The sequence below is a fragment of the Puma concolor genome, chromosome D1 (genome assembly GCF_028749965.1).
Source record: "Puma concolor isolate L17-30 chromosome D1, mPumCon1.1.hap2, whole genome shotgun sequence".
Taxonomy (NCBI): domain Eukaryota; kingdom Metazoa; phylum Chordata; class Mammalia; order Carnivora; family Felidae; genus Puma; species Puma concolor.
In genome coordinates, this window is record NC_141676.1 from 111,227,750 (window position 1) to 111,253,904 (window position 26,155).

At 38.4% G+C, this 26,155-nt stretch overlaps 1 protein-coding gene across 1 annotated transcript in view; it reads left to right on the plus strand.

Moving 5' to 3' along the window:
* Positions 1 to 26,155, plus strand: part of GUCY1A2 (guanylate cyclase 1 soluble subunit alpha 2) — a 322,573-nt gene that overhangs the window by 134,516 nt on the left and 161,902 nt on the right. The window lies entirely within an intron of this gene.

The following is a 26,155-nucleotide window of genomic DNA, read 5'->3' on the forward strand; positions in this document are numbered from 1 at the left end:
AAGAGATTTTGAAATGAAAAAAAATTAGCATGAGTAAAATAAAATCACATGTTTCATCTTTGCTTTAAAATTTCTTCAGGTGTCAAAGGTCCTGTAATAAATTATGTCAGTGCTAGATTTTTCCTTGGTGCAAGAGTGAACTGTGAGACCATGGACATAGATTTTGAAATGCTTGAGACTTGAGAGGTTGGAGCTTGCCATATGGACTGGATGTAGGCACATCTGAGATTAGAAAGCCAAGAATCTACACCTCTTCCAAAGTTGATAAGAATCTGTTACATGACCAATTAATTTATTTCCTGCCATCTGATTTTCTAACAGAATTGTCCTTCTTTGAGCTTCTTTCTGGGCCTTTTGAAATGTATAGGGAGCTCATCCTAGAGAAAACAAAACAAAACAAAAAAGATGCCAAAAACATGATTCCTAACCCTTTGTAAAATGTATAATGTGAGAGACAAGAGTTAAAGTACGTTTTATCTGGGAAATATTGTTAAGTGCCTTTAAATTATCAAGAAGAATAAGGAATATAAAATGCAAACCAAGAAATATGGCAATGAAAAGACATTCATTCGTAGGACCCAGTTTTCATTTAATTTGTGTGTATTATGTGTAGAAGAGATATAGTGCATTGCAAATAATTTCTTTTTAGCTGATGCACAATTTGAGAGTACTTTTTTAAAATAAAGAGTACTGGATTAAAATATAACCTTATATGTTCTACCTTTGAAGAGAGCTTTTCTTGCGGTCTTCAATAGCAATTTTGTACTATCTATAGTTCATGCTGCTCTTCCTGTCCTTAATAAATCTTAAAAGAATTGGTTGTTCTAAAGTAGGGAATGGGCCAAAGTAGGAGGATGCATCAAGATGCCAAATTGGAAAGGAAATCAATTGCTTTTCCAATGATCAAAAAGAATATAGCGCCAAAGAAATGAACTTTTCTCACTGTTCTTATGGGACAAGCAAAAGATTCCTGTAACCATGGTATCCGGCAACCAGAAGTGATGGATTAGATATTTACTAAATCATTATCCTTATTGAGGCACAAACACCTGTTGGCTATAAAGGAAAAGTATAGCCCTTAAACAAAAGCAAAAGGCAAGGGAAATAAAAACAATTGTGTTACTCTCCCAACAGCATGCGGTGATGAATGTCCTGTTCAAAACTTGTGTACTAAAAATAGTTTGCTCTTTCAGAATCTGCTCTAGGTCTCAGCATCTTTTAAAGACTTTTTTCGGACAACTTACCTTAGAACATAGTAGTTAGGTAAGGTGACTGTTCATTTTTTTCCCTTCAAAGAGAGACCTTCTCAGGCAACTTAAAAAAATTTTTTTAATGTTTTATTTTATTTTTGAGAGACACAGAGAGAGTGAACAGGGGAGGGCTAGAGAGAGAGGGAAACAGAATACGAAGCATGCTCAGCACAGAGCCAGATGTGGGGCTCAAACCCACGACCTGTTAGATCATGACCTGAGCCAAAGTCAGATGCTTAATGGACTGAGCCATCCAGGAACCTTCAGGCAACGTTTTTAGTGTTTTATCCAGAATCACTGTGGTAATAACCTTCAGAGGCTGATAAAGAACTTGGTAGGACCATGACCCTGTAGGGGAAAGATGAAAATGATACTATAAATTGTGGCAGTTGACAATCTTTAGCGGAATATTGGGAATATAAGGCTACTATTAATTCTGAGTTGGATGACTTAATTCTATGGCTTTTACTCAATGTAAAGATCTTTGGATAGTTTAGGAAGGCAAAATGACCTGCTTTAGTTTTGATGCCTGTCACTTAACCTAAAAGTATTTCTGTCAACAGCTACCTTTTCTTATTCCAGTAGCACCTATCATTGTAAACAAATGATTAATTTGAACCAGGCATAACGATTAGGTAGGTGTGACACAACTCTGAGAGGAATGAGGGTGCTGGGGAACATGCTTGAAATGGTTGGGATGAGGTTCAAGCTGGGCAGGAAAGGAGGTGAAGCATGTGGGGTTTAGTGACTGGAGAACAGCATGAAGTCAAGGGAGTGGATGCTTCAAGATATGTTCAGTGGCTAAAAGGATGAATAAGGCAGCTTTCAGATTTTGAGATTTAAGATACCTTTGTGGATGATCCTGTCTAAATTGAAGTCATGTAAGTGGAGAAAGGAAGGTCATTGAAATAAGTGAAGTCAGTGAACTATGACAACAAGGGGATGGATGGGTCATCCAGATGAAGAGTAGAGAAGACTTGCAATAATTAATTAGTTAATCAGTTACTGAACATCTGTATGGGGCATTAAGCATGAAAAGAGTTGGAAAATGTACTATTTACAATTTCTATGACTGGGGGTAACAGATTAGAAAATTCATTACAATAGACTTGATGGTTACAATAGAGATAGATAGTACCTTTCTCTCAGTAGATACTTAAATATTTGTTGAAAGAATAAGCACGTGCATGACGTCTTAAGGGAGCCCAAAGGAACTAACCCAGCAAGGACAACAGGGGAATGACTATGCAGGAGAGTCATGGAAAGACATCTAGTGGAGATAAGCTTTGAACTGAATTTTGAGGGATTATTTAGCCATCTGCCAGCTCGGTTTAGAGGCTAGGGATTCCAAACGTGGAAAATGCCTCTCTGTGCAAAAGCAGAGAGGACAGGTGAGGCTGCCTGCAAGAGAGGACTAGAGAGCTTCCTTGGGGAGGTCCTGGATGCCTGCTTTATATTATTGGACTTTATCTTGAAGGAAATAGAGAGCCATTGGAGGATTTCACGATGGGATGTGGTAAAATCAGATTTGGAATTTGAGTTTCTAAGGACTCTTTTATTGGCTGTGTTGAGATTATATCGGAGAGATTAATGCTGTAGGCCTTTTGGGGCATTCCACGTTTGAAGTGTCTGTTCTACTAGACAGTTGAATAGATATAGTCTTTTGTTTTTGTTTTACATTAAATTAAGTGTGCACAAATATATGTGTATGTATATGTATAAATATTTGTTCTTGTGTTTATGCATAGCTGTGCATATAAATAGAGATAATGTAAGCACACACACTAACATATACAGCATGCAGATAGGATGCAGTGTGCCTGTGAATAGCTGAAGACCTAAAATACCAAAAAATTATTTCTGTTTCATGTGACAAATGTGTAGTCATCTAGAGTTGGTATTGGTGTATCAGGAATCCAGACAACTTTTATTTTTTGTTCCATTTCCCTCAGCATCTAGGCTCTTCTTTGTGGCCTAGTTGTCAGTGTCATATAAACATTCCAACTAAAAGGAAGGAAGAAGGGATGGAAGAAACAGATAACCTTGGCTTTAAGAACCGTTTTACTCTAAGGGCACATTAAACATGATGTTTCAACTTACATCCCATTGACCAGGATTTAGCCTAACAGCCTCGCTTGACTGCGAGAGAGGCTGTAAAATATTATCTGTTCTGGATGGCAATATGCCCGGTTTACAGTGATGGCTCCCCTATGAGGAAGTAGGGGGAGAAGGAATACAGATGAGAACTAGCAGACCCTGCCATTAAGTGCTCCATTTCTTCCTCCTCCAGTAGCTCTCTCTAGACAAAATGTGAGTGTGTGGATATGAAGTTGACGTGTTCTTAGAAGTCCTCCATTCGGAAAAACCTAAAATCACATATTTTATGGGCACTAATAACATTTTGCAAGTATAAGCATTTTTCAGAATGATCGTGTTTATGTCGTTGGCTTAGTATATACCACATATGATTGTAGTAAATTGCATTTGTTAAATATTTTTCAACATTTTTACAAAGTACGTTCACACCTCATATAGTCTAGCTAGCATTTCTAAAGTAAATAGGATGATAGCACTATCCACATTTTATTACTGGGGAAATGGAATTAACAGAGGGTGGTTATAGTTGATATTTTAGTTCGGATGAATGTATGCTGGTAATGGCATGGCATTCTTGGCATTTGAGAACTTAGCAGTCAAGAAGTCTGTTTTTTCACTTACATTGAACAGTGGTATCTTGACCATAGTCAGAGCCTCGCATTTTCTCATAGGTGTGACTATTTCCTTTTCCCACCAGGACACGTCAATTGCTTGGTGTTGCTCATTAACACAAACATCTTTCATTTCCCTGCCGGTGCAACACGCAAGATGGATCTACATGTTAAATTGTTTTTTGACGTATTCACTGTACAAAATAACCAGCGAATTCAACTATGTTCATTTTACAGTACCCTGATAAGTGTTATCACCAGAGATGTAAAGTGAGGCAAACACTTTCAGTAGTAACTGGCTCAAGTCCATGTGTTTTGAGCTGATGCCATATATTGCTTAGTAGGATATAGTTTATAATTTCTTGTCCAGTGGTCCTTCCAGTTAATGCAAAGTATGTATTTTTAACCTATTATCTGTAGGAGTAAACTTTCTGAGGATACCTCTTTTTTGAAAGTGGCAAAGGAGAAAGCAAACTATTGAGTCACTGACCGGCCCGGGAGTTGAGCCATGTTTTTTGAAAACACTGAATTTTTAGTTAAAAACCTAAGTGACATGGTTTAAATTTAAACTCTCACTTGGTAAGAAGCTGACAACTAATCAAGGGCTAAAACAAGACAATTTGGCATGAAACTCCCTCATTTGTTTTTAATAAGGTTCTATATTGTAGAAACTAGTAATATAGCTTTTTACTAACAGTACCGATCTCCAAGAACATTTTTCATTCCTCATCACACCTCTTTGTTTCGTGACATCATCTATTATTAAATTCTGTCTACATCTTGAGACACTTTTTTCCTTTGGTTTCTGTTAACTTTGCCTTTTTTTTTTTTTTTTTTTTTAAATTTTTTTCAACGTTTATTTATTTTTGGGACAGAGAGAGACAGAGCATGAACGGGGGAGGAGCAGAGAGAGAGGGAGACACAGAATCGGAAACAGGTTCCAGGCTCTGAGCCATCAGCCCAGAGCCTGATGCGGGGCTCGAACTCACGGACCGCGAGATCGTGACCTGGCTGAAGTCGGACGCTTAACCGACTGCGCCACCCAGGTGCCCCTAACTTTGCCTTTTTTGTTTTTCCTCCTTCCAAAGGCTTGCTTGCTCCTCCTTGGTTTACTTTGCAATCATCCTTGTCCACCCAGCCATTGGATGGGGCTTGTTCCAAGCTGTTCCTTCCCAACTCCCTTTTCTCTCTTCTCTTCCTTACCTCAGAGCGTTTGTACCTGGCCTGCTCTTTGCCTGAAATATTCTTCTCTCCAGGATTCACCTGCTTAGTTCCAGTTACATTTTAGATCTAAATGTAACCAACACTTGTTCAGGGAAGACTTCCTTGAACTGATGAGTAAAAATTCCCATTATAGATGTCATAGCATCACTCAGCTCTTCCAGACATAACAGAATGACATGTCCATAGAGACACAATCCATGTTGTGTTGCTCACGACTTAACCCTCATGTCTGCAATCTTTCTTACACACTAGGTTCACAATAAGTATTTGTTGGCGAATGAATGAGTACGTCTTTTTGGGCATATTCTACCCATTATGAAAACATCCTTTGTGTACATTACACATGTGGAGATAAGAATATCCAGAAGTCTACTCACTTGTTGGCTGAGTTGAGATGGTTATGTAGTCAAAAAATGAAAGGTGAACATTAAATGATCAGGTCCCAGGGTGAGACATGTGCTTGTTCTAAGTGTTGTAGGGATTAAAACATTGTAGGCGCAGGACAGAATGAGTATAAATGGCTAGATAGTGTCCTTGTAACCCCCCTCAATAAGGATTTCCGTTCTCCAAACAGCTTCCATATGTAATATCAAAGGCAAAAGTCATTTTTCCTTATCCAAATGCAGGTTTATATATACAGAGAAGACAACACAGAGATATTAGGCAGTCTGCCAGTTAGTTAAATGGTGACCCTCAGATACTGGGTGTTCCCGTGTTTCTTTGATGAGAGTCTCAGGGTTTGAATGAGGGGCAATCATGGGTCAATTTTGTAGTTTGAGTTCAGAACGGATAACAGTCTTAACATCACATCTCCAGTAAACACTTGAGACTGCCAAGCATATGGCCGTTTCCTCCTTGAGACAAATTTTATTCTTTTGGGGGTAAATTTCAATAGCAAAAATACATATTTTTGACAAGTGTAACTTTCTGTGAAATGATAGTGAGAAAATTGCAGATACTGTCAAATGAGAATCAACCTCCATGCTCAACCATAGGTCCAAGATGGTTTCTTCTGTAGATTAGATTTTTGAAGTCCTAAAGGAGTACTTTGTGCTTGTTTTCACTAAATACTTTAAATCTTATAATACACATTTTGTCTTCACGCAGCCATTGGGAAACTTACTAATTTAGTTATTGTTTAAACAATACTTTCTCTTCTTCCCCTCAAACCCCCACCTTGTTAAGCTGCTGGTTATGAATCACGACACTGTTGAATTCTTTTTTTGTTACTGTTACTGTTTATTTACTTTTGAGAGAGAGAGAGAGAGAGAGAGAGAGAGAGAGAGAGAGAGATCATGAGTGGGGGAAGGGCAGAAAGAGGGGGAGACACAGAATCTGAAGCACCTTCCAGGCTCTGAGCTGTCAGCACAGAGCCCGATGCCAGGCTTGAACTCAGGAACCATGAGATCATGACCTGAGCTGAAGTTCGATGCTTAACTGACTGAGCCACCCAGGCGCCCCGTGACCCTGTTAAATTGTTACAACAGTATTGTGGAAACTAGAGCCATTAGAGAAAAGTGAAATGCACAGTTGGCAAATCATCTGAATAATTTGATTCATGTAAAATTCCATTTCGAACAAGGCAGTTCCTATCCTACTCACTGTGTCTTCTCTTTAGCATCTCCACGAATTATGTAATAATCTTTGGCCACTTGGATGATGGTGATGCATCTATGGACCTCCCAACTCCAGGTATTATGTACTGAAATGTAGTGTGAAGAGCTGAGCCAACTTTTGTTTTCTTTTGGCAAATAAATAAGGGAAATGAAGAAAGAGAGAGAGAGGGAGGAGGGAAAGGGAAAGAGAGAAAAGTGCTTGGCAGAAATTTCCAGTGGAGGGAAGTGACTCATCAAGCTTTGCCATTGATAGATCAGGGCAAAGTCTGGGATGTTATGAAGGAGCTTCCGACAGATGCTGTTCTCACATGTTGTGATGACATTTGTATCATTCCTCACTCATTTTCAGGTAACTTATATAACAGTATATAGCAGATACACCCTTATTAGTGATTAACATTACAAAATACCATGAAACAAAATGTTCATGCAGAGAATATTTAAATGAATAAAATTGATCAGAAATTATTCTGGACAATTCTGTAGAATTGGTCGTGATAGTATTTATTTTAGAGCTTTCCATGTTTATTCCTGTGTTGTACTTATTATGAAGTACCATAGATTGCCTCTGAGGAGGAGAGGAGGAAGGTAGTCTGGGAGAGGGGTCCTAAGGGGCTTCATCCATATTGTCAACATTTTATTTCTTTAGATGGATGATGGGCAAATGGGTATATGTAGTCTTATCCCTTTTCATATATGATAAATTTTTAATAAGAATAAATACATTTTAAGGCAGACTTAATCGTCCCTAGTTTTGTGACTTTGAGCAAGCCCATTGTATGATCCTTCTGGATTGTATTGGACTTTATGTAAAAAAAATAAAATAAACATGATGACTCCCGTTTTCTAACCAAAAATTGTATCATTTGTAATTTATTCATCCTTTGAACCTTTAGTGAGTAGCTAATGTTTACATGCAGTTGGTGCCTTAAGTAACTGTACTTTATATGTACATAGAGTTATTATTAGACTTCTAACATTTAAAGTGGAGGCGACTTGGGGTACCTGGGTGGCTTGGTTGAGCATCCAACTTTGGCTCAGGTCATGATCTCATGGTTCGTGGGTTCAAGCCCCACGTCAGGCTCTGTGCTGACACCTCAGAGCCTGGAGCCTGCTTCACATTCTGTGTCTCCCTCTCTCTTTGCCCCTTTCCCACTCATGTACTCTGTCTCTCTCACTCAAGAGTAAACATAAAAAAAAAATAAAATGGAGGTGACTTTTCTAGAATCAAGTGTAATTGAAAATGAAAGTTGTTCATTGTCTGAACACAGTCCAAACCACTGGATAATTAGATTAATTCTGGGAAAACAGAATCATAGAAGGTTGTCTGGAAGGGACCTCAGAGATGATCTAATTTCCCCCTCCAATTATAAGTGGGGAAATGATTACGGTCCACAGAAGCTTTAGTCACTTAGTTATTTAGTAGAAGGACTAGTATTAAAACTAAGATTTCAGGGCTTCCTTACTGTATTGATATTTCACAAACTATCATCTCCAAAATTGTTCATATGAATGTAAGTAACAGAGCTAATGAAGAGCAACAATAAAACTAGGATTTTGTGGTAAAGTATCTTTTTGATATATTACATTCCTATATCCTCCCCCCCCCCCTTTGTGGATTTATAGCACACTTTAGTGTAATAAAGGCTCTGAGAAGCTCTGCATTATTCTATAATTGTTTAATCCACTCTTCCCCACAATTTTTCATAACACAACCCCTATTGTAGGAAACAGTGCATTTTGAGGAAATTTGACATAAAATTAGTCAAATCACTTTTTGTTATGCCGTCTAATCAAATGAAAGATCAGTTTTTAAAATTAGGGTAACTGATACGAAGCATATGGATCCACCTTAACATACACAGACATTCTCCCAATAAAGAGGTCGGTGCTCCATAAGTGCTTGTAAGAGTTTTCATTCATGGCTTAGTGAAGAGAGAGAGTAAGTTTCTCTCTAATGAAAACTGAACATGCTAATGAAGATAGTAGTAATTATGGTGTAAATATAGGTGTGAAGCTTTGGCAGTGGAAACAGACGGAAGAGAGAGGAGAGAGGAGAGGAATCCGGCCCGTTTAAGAGTGATAGGGTTCCTAACCCTGTCCTTTGCTCACTGGGGTGATCCTCAAACCAAATAAAAATACCAGAAGGTGTCATGAGGAAGATGATTCGTCTGAGGGCAGTAGATAGGAAGAAAGGATGTCAAACATAGGCGTGCTAAAGATTCAGTAGGACAATATGCCAATTCCTCAATGAGGTTATTTTTGAATCTCGCAAGAAAACTTCCATGTCTCAACTCCTAAAACTTTTCCTTCTTAACTCTGTAATTCTACTTCGCCTGCTCTGGATTCTCATTTAGTTGTTTGCGTATGTGCTTTATCCCTCCCCAGACACCATTCTAGAAGACAAGGACAGTAGATGTTCTTTTTAGTAAGTCCCACAGGGGACACATTACTTTGTGTGCATCATACTCTCAGTGAATGTTGGCTGACTGAATACATTACAGGACCAAGAAGTGTGTATGTTACACGCAGTGCACACCTACGACTGAGTACGTGATGCATTAGCCCTGGGAATCTCTTCTGTCGATAGGTTTAGAGTTTATTCAAGACAACACACTAAACAAGAACATTCTGTACTGAAAGCTTTGATATAGGACATGTCCATGTAAGAGAGAGGTCAGAGAAGGCTTCGTAAAGAATACGGTGTTGAAAATTATTATTTAGTAAAAGGTGGTGTTGCTGGATACATTAAATTAATGTCTGCTGATGTAAGAAATGATCACAAACTCAAGTATCTTAAAATAGCACCAAGTTAATAGCTTGCAGTTCTAGAAGTCAGTCTTATGAGGCTAAAATTGAACTATCTGTGGGGCTGCATTCCTTCTAGAGGCTCCAAGGAGAGAATCCATTCCTTGCCTTTTCCAGCTTCAAGGGACTGCTTGCATTCTTTGGCTTGTGGCCCTTTATTGTGTTTGTAATGCACATTATCGCAACCTTTGCTTCTGCCCTGGGACCCTCCTGACTTCTTCTTATAAGCACCCTGTGATTATATTGTCCCAACTCTTCATTTTAAGATCCTTTCCATTTTAAGATCTTTAAAATATGTGCACAGTCTCTTTGGTCACATAAGGTAACATAGTCACAGTTTCTGGGGATTAGGAAGTGGAAATCTTTGCGGAGACATTATTCTTCCTACCGTATGGTAGGGAATCAACATGAGCAAAGTTCTGGAGGTGGACGAAAGCATGGAGTGTAAAGATGAACAATAAAATGATCAGAACAAAATGTGGAGTACATGTTAAGCAGTGTGGCGAATCGCCTGACTAGTGGGCAGGTTACAAAGGGCTTAAAGATTGAGAACAGGAGATTTAGGTTTGAACCATTTCACATTTTTGGAAAATGGCTAGTGTTGTGAAAATAGTATTTGTAAGAGATCAGTTAGGTAGGATTTGTAGAAGAACCTGGTGGAGAGGATGTTTGAAGCAGTGATTCTGGCAGATGCAGAAATGGATGTGTTTCCTTTCCTGGTTCTTTACATATGTGGACACTTAATACACATCTGTAGATTATTTGATCAAATTCTGTTTTTCAATGTTTATTTTTGAGAGAGAGAGCATGTGCATGAGGAAGGGAGAGGCAGAGGGAGAGGGGAACAGAGGATCTGAAGCAGGCTCTGTGCTAACAGCAGAGAACCTGATGCGGGGCTCAAACTCATGAATCACAAGATCATGGACCTAAACCAAAGTTGGACACTTACCTGACTGAGCCTCTCTGGTGACCCTATTTGATCAAATTCTTGAATTCGAGTGGCAATTGTTAGACTTTCTACAAATCACTGATTTAATCAGGTCTTACCTATGTTTGGAGTATAGTGATGGTTCTTTCTGGACCATGATGGTCTCTGAAGCCAGGCTCTAACTCAGTTGTGGGTCAGTGTTTTTCTCTTATTTTCTCACTGTCTTGTGTTTCCTCCCTTAACATCGGTATTTCAATGGCTGTTCTGAAGGGGCTCTTTTTCTCGTTGGAGAAATCTCCCTTATTCCTGTGGAAGTAACTTGATGTAAAGAGTGATCAACTACTTCTCTTGATATTGTTATAAATTTTCATTAATTCTTAGCTTTGTAATATTGAATAATTCTTTGCAGATGGAAGGTGCTTGTATCAGACTGGGTATTTAAATACATCTTAACTGAAGTTTTGATTGCTTTTAACTGGAAAAGGTCAAGGGTTAGTTGGCTAAGAAGGATTAATCCTTCTAATTATAATAGAATATCTTCTGTGATTTTTGTTTTGTTTTGTTTTTGCATTGTTACAAAGCCATGGAGCCCGAATTGTATTTAACCTGAGTGTGAAGAGCCCCATGTGCTTTGGCACCAGGAGGGAAAGGACAACTTGTATAATAGATATTTATTGTTTTTGCTTACCTAGTATGTATGGGTTCTTCTATCCTTTTCCTATTACAGTCCATGAGTCTTGCCCTTTCCCTAACCCCATTCTTGATTGCCAATTATATCAGGTTTATGAGTTCTATGGTTGGCTTTTAATGTAATTTGAGTCAGTGAGGGATAGACCTGAGACTTTGACTAGACTTACTGAGGATGAGGTACCCACTCTCTCTTCTGGGGTGGTTCAGCTAATAGGATCTAAGTCCGGGCTACTGAAAATTGCTGTTAGAGACAGCATCCCTTGTAATAAAGGCAATGCAGAGGAGAGCAAAGCCAGTTTAAAAAAAAAATGAAAAGGGCCTTCGTCCTCATGATATTATTTGAGCACTCATTCCAACTGTGACTGAAGCTGAAATTTTTCCTTGCATGTTTGGTGTGTAAACCAGCATATTTTCGTTAGTTAAGCTGATTTGAGTCCTATATCTCTGTTTCAATCGGAATTCCAGGCTAATCCCATATGCCTACAATACTCAGAATTTCACTGGGGATCCACGTTCTCTTTAAGGTCCTGCTGTGGAATGTTGACCATGGTCTTCAGAGTGTTTGCCCTGCCTGCTCGCTTAATACTCTCGGGGAGAGGGACCTGGACTTCCGCACTACCTCCTGATAATTTGCAGTCATAAAAGTCAAATTATCAATAGTAGTACCGATAAAACTATTTTGGAAAATAGAATTTCATTGTCTCAGTGGGGCCTGGAACCTGGTTAATGAATATTCTTCTTGTGTTTTTCCCATGAACAGAACTAGAATAGGCACCTATATCTGTGTTCAGTTCAGTTAATTTAAATTTAATAACAGTCTAGCACAGTCGTGTGTAAAGGTGCTTAGATATTCCTTTTGTTTTTCTGTGTTATTATTAACCCTTTGTTTTTGAATCATCTGTGAGTTAAACATTCTTTCCCATCAATCTTTGATAAAAATAGACTATTTCAAAGAAAGTATTATAGCATCCTGCAGCAGGGCACTATAGACCGCCTGTTAAGATTGATAATATGCAAAATAGGCAATATGCAATATTTTGGGGACTTGGCTAATCAGTTCTTTTTTTTTTATTAACAATTTTTTTTTAACATTTATTTGTTTTTGAGAGACAGAGAGAGACAGAGCATGAGCAGGGGAGGGGCAGAGAGTGAGGGAGACAAAGAATCCAAAGCAGGCTCCAGGCTCTGAGCTGTCAGCACAGAGCCCGACGTGGGGTTGAACTCACAAACTGCGAGATCATGACCTTAGCTGAAGTTGGACGCTTAACTGACTGAGGCACTCAGGCGCCCCTTGGCTAATCAGTTCTGAATTGAGGAGAATAGAAAAAATGATTATGTTAAATGCTTTTTTAAATCAAAGTACACTACGTCTTTGACATTATCCAGATCAAGCAGTGTAATAACCTTAAAGCAAATGGAAATATTGTCAGTTTGGCACCCTTTTTTCTTAATGAACGTATGTTAAGTCTCAAAAATCTCCATTTCATTTTCCATGTGAATGTGACCTTATTTGGAAATTGGATCTTAGCAGTTGTAATCAAGATAAAATAAGTCATTAGAGTGAGCCCTAATCCAGTATAATCAGTGTCCTTATTATAAAAGGAGAAGAGACATACAGCCACACAGAAAGAATGCCACGTGTCAGTGTCGGCGGAGATTTTGTGATGTGTCTACAATCATAGGAATGCCAAGGATTGCCAGTAATATCAGAAACAAAGAGAAAGACATGGAACAGATCCCTCCCCTCCCCCAAGCCTTTAGAGAGAGCATGGCTGTGTCAAAACCTTGACTGAGAGCTTCTTGCTTCCAGAGCTATGAGAGAAAAAAATTTCTATGCTTTTAGGCCACTTAGTTTGGGATACTTTGTTATGGCAGGCCTTGAAAACTAATACATGTAGGCATGCGTGTAAGTGTCCAGAATTCACTTGTACCCCTTTTTGACATTAGGCCAATATATGCTCATCCTAATTCCTTTGGTGATGTTCTAATTCTCTGTAATTCTCCAAAGATTAGTGAAGATGGATGAATGACATTTTCAAGATATTTTAATCCTCTAGGATACAGTTTCTCTGGGTGTGTACACATTTCAAGTAGTTAGATCTTCATTGCTCCACTGTTTACTCATTTAAAACTATGGATCACTAATTATGCATTTGGGAATCAGATAGGCACTGGATATACATATATATTCTTGGACTGGAAGAATTTATGGATAAATAAGGGTGTTATTTATCCATAGCAGTTCAAATATCAGTACAATATGGAGCATTTGAGAGAGGATATGAATTTTCCCAGGAGAAAGCTTGGAGAATAGGCTTACCTGGGAAAGTTTACCATAGCTTTGAAATTGAGTTTGAATACAATATGATGTGTGGCAGTAGCCTAAGCCAAAAATAAATAAATAGGTAGATAAATACATTTATTAATTAATTAAAAATAAACCAGAGGAATTGAAAAAGCATTAGATAGCTTGAAGGTAAGAGAGAGCAAGAAGCCTTCTGGGAATTTAGATAAGTAGATATGTTTGGAATGCAGGGTCAATGTCAGGGAAGAGAGGTTGCTGGAGAATGTGGTCAGAAGTAGTTCATGATAGATCTTGGATTTCTTCCTGAAGGTCCTACGCAGCCATTAAAATGACTGTCAGCCTCTCCAAACTTGTATACTAAGTCAAATCTTTCAAAGGAAACAAATGACAATGAAAAACCAAAACAACTTTTTGTTCATCTCCAGTTTTGTTGTAACTTCAGTTATGCATAAACATAAAAGTTTTGTGCATATAATTCATATCCAATGAAAATATACTTATAAACGGAATACCAAAACCCCATAAAACTCCTATATTTCAAATTAGAAATATTGTTATGTGAAAAATAAATGATTTTCTGAAGGTAAATTGCACCTGCTATAATTTTTTTTTAATTTTGAATTAGTGTTTTTATGTGAGTAATGTTTCTTATCCTGTCCATGTGGCATTGGTAAAACCAGTATTCTCTTATGAACCTTTGGATGGAAATTTGGATGCAATCTCCCCTCTGAGATCTTCCGGTTTACCAAAAGTCAAGAGCATATTTAGCAATTTAATACAGTTTCATGAAAATCTATGACAGAAGTACACTTCTCTTGTATTAAAAGATTCATAATGGGACAAGAAGGAATAAAAGCTAACACTGTCCAAGGCAGAGTCTTGATATTTTATAGGAGGGTGTAGAAAAACCTAATAATGCAACCAGCATCATAGCTTTTTTTTTCCCCCAATTAAATGCTTTCAAGCCTGTAGTCAAACTAGTAGACAAGCATTATTAGCTCTATGGTAGGTTTATCACCATTTCCAGTGCTAGTTTTTTCTCTTTGAGCCACTGCGAAGCATTCACCGTCACATCCTTTCTGAAACCTTTTGCTTCCTCTTAGCACCAATGTGATTTTTTTTTCACCTATCATAGTAAAAAGTGTGCTTCTTAGAGCTAACAATAACACAAATTCAAGTACAAAAACACCTTAGAATTGCTTAATACTTACTGTTTTCTAAATTTTTTAATGTTTGTTTATTTTTGAGAGAGAGAGAGAATGTGAGTAGGGGAAGGGCAGAGGGAGAGGGAGACACAGAATCTGAAGCAGGCTCTAGGCTCTGAGCTCTCAGCACAGAGCCTGATGCGGGGCTCGAACTCAGAAGTGGTGAGATCATGACCTGAGCCAAAGTTGAATGCTTAACCAACTGAGCCACCTAGGAGCCCCAAAATTGTTTAGTAAATATTAATTATAACTTAAAATATGTTTATACTAAATGTATACTGTAACACGACATTATGAGTTTTGTTAAAGGTATTGTTTGTCAATTGATCCTGTTTGGAAAAATATTGTGTTGCAGCATTTTAAAGCAAGAGATTTTAAAGTAGCATTTTAAACTGGTCTTGCAGGTTTGTTATCAAGTTTGTTCTCTTCTTTACAGTTTGAAGATTATCCACGTGGGTAAAGACAGTAAAATAGGAGCAAAACAGGAGTATTTTTTCTTTTAGCAATTATATATTCATTCACTTATATAGCAATTACTCAGGCATTCTGACAATTACTGACGTTATAGTGTTGGGTTAAAAATACCAGTGGTGAGGTAAAAATTCCTGAAGTTTAAGTTTTTATAGGTAATGAGTCAATCACTTTTAGGGCTGAGCTTGACTATTATATTTGGAGAGCAGAATTAACATACTTATATAATAAATTATATAAGTTTTCAGTGTAGAGAAGTGCACTGTCCTATATAATAACTACTGCCACATGGAGCTATTTAATTTTAAATTAATTAAAGTTAAGTAAAAATTAAAATTCAGCTCCTCAGTTATACAAGCCACATTTCAAATGCTTAATAGCCACATGTGGGTAGTGGCTATTGTACTGGATAGAAGTGATATCATAGACTTGATAAAGCATTGTGAACTTATAACTGGACAAAATGCTTAAAATTCATTTTAGTTGACACTAAAGATGACTTTTACTTGAAACTAAACCATGTTCTGTACTCATGGTATTCTAAAGTGCACTGTTTATACTCAGTGCTTTGTTTAATAATGGCTTTAATAATGTCTGTGCTTTATTTTTTAAGACTCTGAAGAATATTATAGGTTTGATAACATATATTGGATTTCAGATTTTTTTTGAGGTTTAGCTGTTTCAAATATACAATCTTTGCACATAGACGTAGCTATCCAGATACCAAATCAGAAGGGATTCACATATAAAAGCATTTATGTTAGTGCAATTTTTTTGAACAGTATTAATATAATAAAATCATTACATTGTAGGAGCTGCAGTAGAAAACTCTTTTTTAGAAATTCTTCCTTAGCAAACCTCAGTGATCCAGACTTTGTAAATAACATAGGATGTTCTTGAGGCAATATTGGAACTGTGGAATTAAAAAAAAAAATCTTTTTAAAATGTAAAAGAAAATTTTGTTTCAACTCCCTTGGTCTGCTTGGAATCAGATACTTCTCAATGAACTTTATGACCCTTCATTAAATATTTATAATAAGTATAAAGATGTTCTAAAAGCCATCTGTCAATATTATGCTATGTTCACACAGAATTTCAAGGACTGTGTTTATGGTCATCACATTTATCTTGCAACATCATTGTGTTCCTGAGGGACCTCTACTGATTCTCAAGCAGGCAGTATTTATGATCAAAACTGCCTTGCTTGTAAGGTGACATGCGAGGTATAGTTTTCCTTAATTGTAAATCATTTACTGTGATTACTACAAATCACTTTACCTACTCAGTCTTGCCTTTTTCAAATACAGGCATGGCTTTGTAGCTACCAGTTTTTAGATGATGTCCCCTGGCCTGGATTTTGTCCAGTTTTATCCAGTGTTTTCATGGGCCTTGTGAAATAAGCAAATGTATATTTGTGACTCACCTAAGGGACAGAGAGGACTGCCAGGATTTCCTTTTTTTTTGTTTGTTTTGTTTTTTTGTTTGTTTGTTTTTGAGAGAGAGAGTGCCAATGGGGAGGGGCAGAGAGAGAGAAGGGGACAGAGAATTCCAAGTGGGCTCTGCATTGATAGTAGCAAGCCCAGTGCTGGACTGGAACCCATGAACCCCAAGATCATGACATGAACTGGAGTCCGACGTCAACCGCGTGAGCCACGCGGGCACCCCAGGATTTCCTTTTAGTTTGCTCTGGGGATTTGTAACTAGACCAGGGAAAGGTTTCTATTGGGGGAGTGTGGCTAGGACAGGTGGTGAAGGACAGTTCTTATATAAATTTGGGAATAAATTGGGAATTCATGTTATTCCATTGGATTCCATTTGCAGACGGGTTAATAAATCATCCTGTGCTCCAGCAGTGAGCTACCATAGGATAGGGAGTAAAAACATTTTAATCCTTCTCCATCACTCTCCTTTCTCTTGTGTTCTGAATGCTTTAAAAATTAGAAAAGGTATGATTTAGATGTGGTGGTTAAACCAATGCATTGATCTCTTAGTCTTTGATATAAAATCAGCTTGATTTATAGTGCTCTGCATTAAACATTCATTTGATCTAACTCTGTTTTGGATGTTTTAACTTATTCTGATTCTATTTAACTTGAATTTTGCTTATAAAGTGTTACACCGGCCCTTAGCATTCACATTGGGACCTTGAATTGGGATTTAATTTGTTCCATTTTATGTTAAATATGGTATAATATGCTGGTTAGGTATTTTAAATCTTGAGTAACACAGTACTAAAAATTAGCCAATCTGAATAAATTTTACCTCTAGAGGATTGTGTACACACTGAGAAATTGAAATGACTTCTCAGCTGATCTCTAGAAAGTGGTTATTTTTGTTTGTTTGTTTGTTTTTTTAATTTTTTAATGTTTTATTCTTGAGAGAGAGAGACAGACAGAGCACGAGTGGGGGAGGTGCAGAGTGAGAGAGGGACACAGAATCTGAAGCAGGCTCCAGGCTCTGAGCTGTCAGCACACAGCCCGACGCGGGACTTGAACCCACAAGCCCTGAGATCATGACCTGAGCTGAAGTTGGACGCTTTACCAACTGAGCCACCCAGGTGCCCCAAAAGTGATTCTGTTTTAGTGTGTTTTACATTTAGTGTGTTTTAGTGTGTGCTTTCTCTTCGTAACTGGGGGGACTCTATTGCTCGTAGTTGATGTGTGCCTGATATATGTGTCTGTCTCCCAGATCTTGTATTGTCTTCACACACTTCACACTTACTACACAGTGGTAACAAAGACGATTGAGGTTGTGACTGCAGACTAATGTAGATCGTTGGTTCTTTTATTTCCTCTATCATGTTTACTACATACCATCCTTTGGATGATGTTTCAAAAAGAAATCATACATTTTTATAGTAAACCAGCTGTAGTGCACGTTGATAATTGCCTCCTTCTGAGAACAGATATCTTAGCTTTCTAAAGGAGTGAGCCCAGTTAGCGCTTTATTTTTAATTCATTCATTAACCAGTTCATTACTTTGGTGGGGGGGACTCAAGTCATGTGTTGAAGTGCATAGGAAGTTTTTTTTTTTTTTTTTTTTTTTGCATAGGAAGTTTAAAGAAATATTGGTTAACATTTGAGTTTAAGGGAAGGCAGTATTTAGGGCTTGTGGAAATTTAGTGCACAGATAAGATCTAGGCTGTCTTTTAAAATAAATTTCCTGTATTGGAAAAGGTTTTACTACTATCAGCTAGTAGCAACATAATTGATTGCTGGAGGTTGTTACTGCAAGATAAGAGTCTTGTTATCTGCATTTCTGAAAAGGCTGTCTCCTGCTTCATTGCATGGTGAGCTGGGTAGCCACTCGAAGCAATTGGAGTGCACACTCCTGATGCTGTGCATTTTAATAGACTGGTTTGACTCTTCACCTTACGAACTGCAAAAACTAGGAGCTGCAAGGATGCTCAAGTGTTAGCAAATAAAGAGAGCAGTGTCACTGTTATCACAGGCCAAATAAAAGCAAAGGTGCAGATGTGCTAACTCAACATAGCAGGACCAACTTGCAGAACGACCTTGGAAATTGGTCATTTTTCAATGGCTCGTCCATATTCTCCTTCTTGCATCTGGCTGGGGTGGAAAATTTCATTCTTGGTCCAAATCGTTTTTAATTCACCAAGATTTGCCTTTAACAGTAACAGCGACTTTCCCATTCTTTGAAGCCATTCACTGGCAGGTATGCTTCCTTAGGGAATTTTCTGTGACTGAATTTTCTCTGATAGAATCACCCTTCCCTCCTCCCTCCGTCCCTCCCTCCCTCCCTCCCTCCCTCCCTCCCTTATCACATATATAGGACTCCATATAGGTGATATATCACATATATAGAACACAATGTGCCTGACAGAACACAAACTGCTTGAGGAAACAGCCTCTGTGTCCTTCACCTCCACATTGACGATAGCACCTTACAAACAGTAAGGTGCTATCCTTCCTTCCTCCTTCTTTCTTCTGCCTCCCTCCCTCCCTATCTTTCTCTTTCATTTTAGAACTCAAAGTTGAATTAGAGGTAATCCAAGTCAACTTTTTAAATTTGAGGCAACTAGGGTCCAGATCGCTTCAGCGGTGCCAGAGTTAGAACTAAATTTTTCTCATCTAGGCCTTTTTGTGCCACACATGTTCCCTCCTTATAATATACATGCTATAAAAGTATGAGCAAATGCTGTAAGTCTTAACACGTATATCCTGAGCACTTACTGTTTGTAAGGTGCTATCGTCAATGTGGAGGTGAAGAACACAGAGGCTGTTTCCTCAAGCAGTTTGTGTTCTGTCAGGTACATTGTGTTCTATATATGTGATATATCACATATATCAGTCCCATATATGTGATAATCCCCCCCCCCTTTTTTTAATCCTAGGTGAAAAGGATTTAATCTAGGGTCACCTCTTACTTTCTTCTGTTTTTGTCTCTTTAATTTCAAGCTTACCTGGAGGCCCAGGCAGAGAGAGTGGGCAGGCAGACTCAGGGGCCAGCCACATCCATCTCAGGCCCTGGCCACAGATGATTCACAAATGCTCCACAGTTGGAAGAATCGCTCTTCCCTTTAGTTTGCAAAGTATAGCATTTTTCAAAAGAGGTATTCTTTAGGATTCTAAAGAAAAGAGAGAAACTGTAAAAGCATAGAAACAAAGAAGAGTTTACCCTGACCAAGTTCTTCATCCTCATATATCTGACCATCAAGGCAGAGATGTATTTGATGAGTTTACAGGGCCCCCTCCACACCTTCCTTCTCTAAAATCCAAACCCTCAGAAAGGACCCAGAGAACTTTTTTTTCTTTCAAGTATGAAATTTATTGTCAAATTGGTTTCCATACAACACCCAGTGCTCATCCCAATAAGTGCCCTCCTCAGTGCCCATCACCCACCCTCCCCTCCCACCCACCCCCCATCAACCCTCAGTTTGTTCTCAGTTTTTAACAGTCTCTTATGCTTTGGCTCAGGAACCAGAGAACTTCTTACCCCAGTTCCCTCCTCCTCCCAAATCATGCTCCAACAAAGGACTGGAACAGAATTTCCAACCAAAACAGTATAGAGCATTAACCTTCTAAGGGGGAAAGTAATGGCTGTCCTTCTCTGGGTTCCCTAGGATGAGAACAAGTCTTAGTCATTTCCTCGCTCTGTTAGTGAGGAACTGATTCGCCCAGTTTTCACAGTAGCGGCTGTTTCTGTGAAGAGTTGCAGGACATTCTGGAGCTGTCCAGAGGGGAGTGAGATGCTCCTGGCTGGGGTCAGGAGGTTGGCTGCGTGCTGACATCATCACCAGCTACCACTTCAGCTCCTTGCTTGCACCAGAAACGAATCTACTGTTGCGTTTTCTCTATCTTAGTGAATCCTCACAACACTTCTATAAAAGTAGTGCTATTATTTCCATTTTGCAAATGAGTTACGTGACTTCTCTGAGGTCAGTAGGTGATAGTTCTTTGATTCAGACCCATGTCTTCTCTGACCTCAAAGCCCACCCATACCTACTCTTTGCACTACTGGCCTTGCTTCTCTCGAAAAAGAGAGCATTCTAAATCTGCTGATGGGATGGGTGGAGCGTCTCATCTCTCTGCGTTGCTTGCTTAGTGCACTTGAGGACATCTGCGTACACTGTTACAACAGCTTGCTTCCTTTTAGGAGGAAGAAAGAGGCCAACTATGTAATTTCTCAATTTTGGCTTATTGTGCCTTTAAGCACAAATTTTTCTACAGTGCTCAGTGAGGAGGAAATCCAAATAGCGTACTTAACAATCGCTTTTAGGGGCGGCTGGGTGGCTCAGTCTGTTAAGTGTCCGACTTTGGCTCAAGCCGTGATCTCATGGTTCATGGGTTCAAGCCCCGTGCCGGGCTCTGTGCTGACAGTTCGGAGCCTGTAGCCGGCTTCGGATCCTGTGTCTCCCTCTCTCTCTGCCCCTCCCCCACTTGTGCTCTCTCTGTCTCTAAAATAAATAAACATTACAAAATTAAAAGAAAACAATTGCTTTTAGAGACTTTCCTCTTTTCACTGTCAGATTTATTGTATTGAAAATTTGGTATAAGAAAATGCTTTTCTGTACATACAAGTGGTGATTGTTACTATATGCATATTATACTTCAATTTTTTAAAAGTAGAATAAAAGCTAATTTTAGATAATGACAAGCACTGTTAAGAGAACAGGAAAGTGAGATGGGGAAATGAAAGAACTTAAAAAAAATTACTTGGGAGGTTTCCCTATATTTGTTTTTGAGCATTTATTTTTTAAATGGCTTGTTGATTCAAGAATAAATTTGCAATTATCAGATCTTCAGCTTGAGTATACAGAGTATAAAGGGAAAGCCCAATTTTAAATGCTCTTCTTTCACACACATCTCTGCCTTCAGAATTAGCGATGTATAATCCCAAGAACATGCCTACGACTTGCTAATGATAGCTATAACAACAGTGCACAGATGATGTAGCCCACACTTGTATCTGAAGTTGGTGCTTCAGGGAGGGGAATTATCTCGGGACTGAAAATTGATGCAGTTGAGGAAACAAATGGCAAGTTAGCGGGTAAGCAACATGTCCTACCGACAAAAAGAAACCCATCCACATCAATAAGGGGAAGAAAAGAAAATGAATTCATTACTCAGTGAACACAGCTGAGTATCTGCAGATAGGTAGACTACCAGAACCAGGAAGTCAGGGTGACATTTCCTACAAATTATACAGCAGAGTAGGGGAAAATACAAAGATTTCTCTGATTCTCTCTGTTACATCTCAAGAGAGGCTCCCAGATTAACTCTGGAAGTAAATTGGCTTTTCAAGGGGGATTGAGGTCCCAACCTTGGCAACATGTTTGCATTGTAAAACTAGAGGTTGGATTTATCTAATCCCTGGAGAGATCCATTTTTATTCCCTAGATTAGAGCAAGGACTCAAGTCTCCTTTAGTTTTCAAGGACATCTTTTCAAGAGGGGGTGAGAAGGCAGCTGCCTCCTTTCCCTTAATAACCAAAGAATATTCTTCATTTTCCTTCTCCTCCTCGTCTCATCTTCCCCCTCCCATTCTCCCTTCTCCTCCTCTTCTGTTTCTTCTCTTTCTCTTTACTCTCCTTCTTAAGAAGGAGAGTGTTGTCTTTACAATAGGAGGGATGGACCTTTTCTTTTCTGGCCTATGACCCATCCCTTGGACTAGAGTCCAACTGAAATGAGGGTTGGCAAGGATATTTTTAATTTAAGCTCTTCATGATGGCATTATACATCCAGCGGCAGCTAGAAAATGTACGCTTTTAATATTTGTGGGTTAATTCAGCCATTGTAACAGTCAGTGAAAGCATAGACATTAACACTTTATTATTTACTTAAAAATTTTTTTTGATGTTTGCTTATTTTTGAGAGAGAGAGAGAGAGAGAGAGAGAGAGAGAGAATGAGAGAGAGAGAATGAGTAGGGGAGAGGCAGAGAGACCGGGAGACACAGAATCCGAAGCAGGATCCAGGCTTGGAGCTGTCAGCACAGAGCCCGACGCGGGCTCGAACTCACAAGCCGTGAGATCATGACCTGAGCTGAAGTCAGACACTCAACCACCTGAGCCCCTAGGCGTTAATGCCAGGAGCCCCTAGGCGTTAACACTTTAAATGGAGTTTTAGTGTCTGACAACCTCAAGTTTTCTGAATTTATCACAGTATGAGAAGGGGCAAGTAGCTCTGAGAAGTAAGATACAGGCCACATCTCTCACTTTATTGGAGCCGAGTTAGCTTTCAGTCTGTTTTGTCATCTGGTTACTTAACCTATAGCAAATTAGATATAATATGTTGCAACGCACCATGATAGGGGGAGCTGTTTCTAATAACAGCAAGTGTGACTGTGGAAAGCCTATGTCAGGGGAGCTATCATGGAAATGACCTATAATCTGGAAGACAGGAATTCTGATGGTAGGAACATTAAAACATGAACATCATGTGGACATAATACATACAGTGTTAGGTAAGCACTACATGCTTAATTCACATTTTCTTTTTCTCCCCCTCTGAAAACATTATTATATTACCTTGCAGCACAAAAGTCAGCGCTCATAATGTTGCCTTGAGTTTTGAGAGAAGTTTTATGATCAGGGTATCCTATACAAAGTAGCAGAGCAGCATCTGAGTATCTCATAAACTCATTTTAACCTGAAATGTTATCATTGAAACATAGTTTAGTATTTGAAAATAAGAACTTCAGTAATTCATAAAATTCAGACATGCTGAACAGTAATAATAGCTTCTTTTATTGAAAGCTGTTTTGGGTACTTGGCATGTATTAACACATGCTATTTATCATATTTATTCTGAATCAGATGAAAGTCTTCTTTTCCCATCAGAGCTAGATTATATCACTCTCTACCGTGGATTATTATTAATGACTAATAGCTGAATTTTTTTATCACACTTTTTGCATAATAGAAGCTTAGTTAAATTTTATGGGTTTAATAATTAAAGCCACTGTGAAATTTCATTGGGCACTCTGTGTCCTTTCTTATAATTTATTTCTTAACAGGCCAGGGATAATATATGTATGAGATTTAGCAGAACAAATACATAAATTAGGCATGGATGGCTAGCTCAAGTTAAGTATGAGACAATATTTATTAGCCTCTGTTGGTTATAAATTATTACTTTTAGGGAAGTTTAAATATTCATACAAAAGAAAAATAAGCCTTTAAAAGAAGACTTAATTCAGATTTAAAGCTGTCAGTTCAGAACAACCTTGGTTCACAATTATGTGTCTGATGATCTAATTTTAGATGTTAGCACATTTACAATTACTGCAATCTTACTGTTCATTTTAATCTGAATTCGTTAATTTTACATAATGTCACTAGTAGGTTAAATTATCATAACAATAATCTACATTCCCTAAAATCTATGACACAGGAAGCCAAAGGTAATTCTAACATCGACTGTTCAGATTCACAACCTATTTATGCTTCTATGTGGTCAGGGAAACCTCAACTATTGAGTGGCTGCTGTTTCAGTAGATTATTTTTAAGTCACCTGTTTGCAATTTAAATAGCAATTACCTACTCAGATGACATGGTAACTCACTAGGTTTCCAGGCTACTTTACAAAAGCCAATTATCTAAATTATCTAAATAAGCCTGGGACTATACTCAACTAAAATTTTGACTTCAAGAAGTAGGGGTGAGGAGGAGCATAATGCTTTTGTTTGGTATTTTTTTAGATTTTTGGACTGGATCGATATTCGATACCAGTGAAACTTGTCTGAAGAATGGTTTTACCTTTCTGCGTTTTATCCTCATCTATCATATAAGTCCAAGTACTTCTTTTATTTATTTATTTTTTTTTTTTTTATTTTTTTTTCAACGTTTTTTTTTTTTTTTATTTATTTTGGGGACAGAGAGAGACAGAGCATGAACGGGGGAGGGGCAGAGAGAGAGGGAGACACAGAATCGGAAACAGGCTCCAGGCTCTGAGCCATCAGCCCAGAGCCCGACGCGGGGCTCGAACTCACGGAGCGCGAGATCGTGACCTGGCTGAAGTCGGACGCTTAACCGACTGCGCCACCCAGGCGCCCCTCTTTTATTTATTTTTTTACATTTATTTATTTTTGAGAGAGAGAGAGAGACAGAGCACAAGTAGGGGAGGGGCAGAGAGAGAAGGAGCCAAGCTCTAGGCTCTGAGCTGTCAGCAAAGAGCCCGACGCGGGGCTAGAACCCATGAACCGTGAGATCATGACCTGAGCCGAAGTCAGACGCTCAACCCACTGAGCCACCCAGGTCCCCCCGAGTCCTAGTGCTTCTGGTCTTCAGCCTCTAGGTGGCCAGTCATCATTGATGTTTGGAACTGTGATTCTGAGTTCAGGTAGACCTAGGTTTAAATTCTGGTTCTACCTCTTGGTGATGTGTCCTTTGACAAATTACTTACTCTCCCTTTGTCTGAGTTTTCTCACCTATAAAATGAAGACAATAATTGTACCTATTTCCCAGGGTTGTCAAGAGGATTCAGTGGAGGAACTCATTTGGAAATGTGGCTCGCACATGCTAAGTATGTGATAATTGTTACCATTATAGTGCCCTAAGTCCTTTACTATGGTATTCTGCCAAATCTTTTCAACTTTACAAATTGTTTCTCATTCTAAATGATCTTAATCTACCTTTTGTTTCCTGCCAAATAAAATTATTCATTCTTTCAGTATAATGGATAGAGTTCATGTAGATCTTAGAAGGAAAGCAATTTAATTATATTAATTTTTACTAAGCTGTGAGTCACTAGGAGCTATAACCCTTCAAGAATTATTTGTGTTTTAAGAAGAGATTTCTTGTTTTCTCCAATATAATTAATTGTTGAAGATGGAGTCAAGGAGATAAATTGAAGTAAAGGCTGTAGATGGTATAGTGAAAAGGTACTTTTGTGGTACATTGCCCTTTAGGCTGCTTGGCATTGCTTAGAAACTTATCAGAAATTTCGGTAATCAGAAAATTAAACTTTTTGTCATATTTGTTTCTTTATTCCTTTGAAAGTCTACATTCTTCAAAAACTGTGACTTCTTTGCCAGGTGCAATGAGACATACCATGGAGGGAAGGGTTGGGAGAGTAGGATGTGAGAAACAGTGATGGCTGATTTTATGTAGTCACGTGTAAGTAGGGGACTGACTTTATTCTCAAGATTAGAGAAATAAACATATTAATTCACTTAATGCTGGGTTTTGACGTACAGGTAGATTCGTAGCAGCTCCTTTGGGAATTCTCTAGGTAGGAAATAGTCCATTTTAGGGAAAAAAAATACCAATTATTTGGAGATTGACTTTGTTCCTTAACGGTGAAAAACATTATGGGGTCTTTACAGTTGGGTTCCAGTGAAAAAACAAATATCCAGGAAATAGTTGATTTTCTCATAAAGACCATTTTATTGATGAGTAGGGAACTTGGCATGTCTCTGACTTCCACTTTTGGCAGGATAAGTTTTGAAGGAAAGCCTAGTGGGAACAAAAAGAAGCCAGGTAGTACATGG